We start from the raw sequence: 2,556 nt of genomic DNA, 5'->3' as shown, positions 1-2,556 counted from the left end.
TTCAATCCAAGATGGCGGCGCGGCCATTTTGTTTTTCAATTTTTTTCTCAATTTTTTTAACACACCTTGGCAACCCTAATAAACTCCCAAAAAGGAAAAAATTCAGGATGAAAAACAAAAAAGTTGGTGTTTCAAAAAGTGCCGCCATTTTGTTTTTTGGTTCAAAAAATCTAGTAAAGCTGGCAGTCGAAAAATCTAGTTTAAAACAAACACCAAAAATTTTACCCATCTCCCCTTTAAATACCCCAAAAATACCCCTGATCAGTCAGTGAGTCAGTGAGTGGTAATCGAGCTTTATATAATATAGACTAGCTTTGGTCGCCCGCTACGCGGGCTACAAAAGCTAGATCTGCGATGCTGGCCGCTCCGGGCTTCGCCCTACGCGGCGCTCGGCCTGCGGCCTCGCATTCGGAGCTCGGCCTTCGGCCTCGCAAAAATTACAGGGGGGCTTCTCGTTTGTCGCAAGGCTCTTTTGCTTTTTTGACGCAACACAAGTAAATCTATGGCGACTGTCGGGATTTGAACCATCGCTCGGCCTTCGGCCTCGCCTTTCTGTCTGTCACTGGGCTCTAGTCCTTTTTTGACGCATCAAAAATTAATCTATGGCGACTCACAGGCTTTAAACTATCGCTCGGCCTTCGGCCTCGCCTTTTTCTACGTTAGCTAAGCCCCCCTGCATACAATTTGTATGGAGAATTTAGTCCCTTTAGGAAAACGGGTGAACGCTTGGCGGCCATCTTGGATTTCCAAAATTTTGCATTTTTGCCTGAATCTGGACCATTTTCCGCGCCGAACCCCATTTTTACTTTTTTTCTAACTTCACCCAATCCCGAATTCATTTGTTTCTACAATTCCTTATTCCTCCGTTGTCCCAAAACTTTGAGTTCCCCTAACTCCCAGTGTTGCCAGGTGATCAAGTTGAAAATAGTCAAATGTCATTAGTTTGACCTATTTGCAGGAGGCGTCATCCAAATTTCTAACCGGAAGTCGTTATTTCCATTTTTTACATTTTTTGACCAAATCTTCCAAAGTATGGCAACACTGGAAATTTTTGTTTTTCCAAACGATACTCCTTGACAAACTACGTAATCGCCCCATACAACTCGACTTTCCCAAATGTTGCCAACTGCCCGAAAAATGCATTTGAAAAATCAGAAATCTGAAACTTTTTACAAAATGGCCGCTCACTCGGTCGCCATCTTGATTTTCTGACATTTCGGATTTTTCCCATAGTCTGGATCGTATAACCGACCAAACCACATTTTTGGATTTTTTCTGCCATATCTCCTTCTGTCCGTCCTTAACTTTAAAGACACCCATGTCGAAAAAAATACTTTTCCCCGTAACTCCCAGTGTTGCCAGCTGATCGAGATGAAAATGGTCAAATGTCATTTGCACGACCCCTTTGCAGGAGGCGTCATCCAAATTTCTGACCGGAAGTCGTTATTTCTACTTTCGACATTTTTGGACCAAATCTCCCAAAGTGTGGCAACACTGGAGAAATTTCTTCACCCAAGCGAAACCTCTCGACAGGACACACAACCGCCTCATACAACTCGACTTTCCAAAATGTTGCCAACTACTCGTAAAATGAATTCCAAAATTTCGAAATTTTCTACTTTTTACAAAATGGCCGCCCACGCCGCCGCCATCTTGATTTTTTGACATTTCGGATTTTTCCCATAATCTGGGTCGTATATCCGACCAAACGTCATTTTAATTTTTTTTCTGCCACGACTCTTTCTGTCCGTCACTAACTTTAAAGCCAGACTTGTCGCGAAAATTTATTTTCCCCATAACTTTCAGTGTTGCCAGACTTTTTTCATAAAAATGGTGAAATGTCATTCGGGTCCCCAAACGTCACCAAACTGCATACCATGTTTTTGGAATTTTTGGAAATTTCCATTTTCTACTATCCGGGGCCGTGGTGGAAAATTTTCTACCAAAATGGTAGTTTTTTCCGATTCATGGCAACACTCGAATAACAGACCAACAATCGCCCGGAACATTGTACCCCACTCCGGTGTCGCCATCTACCGGAAAATTCGTGTCAAAGTTTGGGAATTTTTTGATCGCAACAAAATGGCCGACGGCTCAGCCGCCATCTTGTTTTTTGATAATCTGTGAATGGGGGTCTTAAGAAGACTATACATGTCACAAGAACTCAAAAGAAAATTTCAAAAACAATTGCGCATTTCGGAATGACACCTCCCCAAAAACACCCCCGAAATCGCTTTTTCAATCCAAGATGGCGGCGCGGCCATTTTGTTTTTCTAATTTTTTCTCAATTTTTTTAACACATTTTGGCAACCCCAACAAACCACCAAAAAAGAAAAAAATCAGGACCAAAGACAAAAAAGTTGGTGTCTCAAAAAATGCCGCCATTTTGTTTTTTGGTTCAAAAAATTTAATAAAGCTGGCAGTCAAAAAATCTAGTAAAAAACAAACACTAACAATTTTACCCCCCTCCCCTCTAAATACCCCAAAAATACCCCTGATCAGTGAGTCAGTGAGTGAGTAGGAATCGAGCTTTATATAATATAGATATATATATAT

This window comes from Ostrinia nubilalis, chromosome W (assembly GCF_963855985.1).
Source record: "Ostrinia nubilalis chromosome W, ilOstNubi1.1, whole genome shotgun sequence".
NCBI classification, from domain to species: Eukaryota; Metazoa; Arthropoda; class Insecta; order Lepidoptera; family Crambidae; genus Ostrinia; species Ostrinia nubilalis.
The sequence above is the reverse complement of the archived record's forward strand: the minus strand, read 5'-3'. Positions refer to the sequence as shown.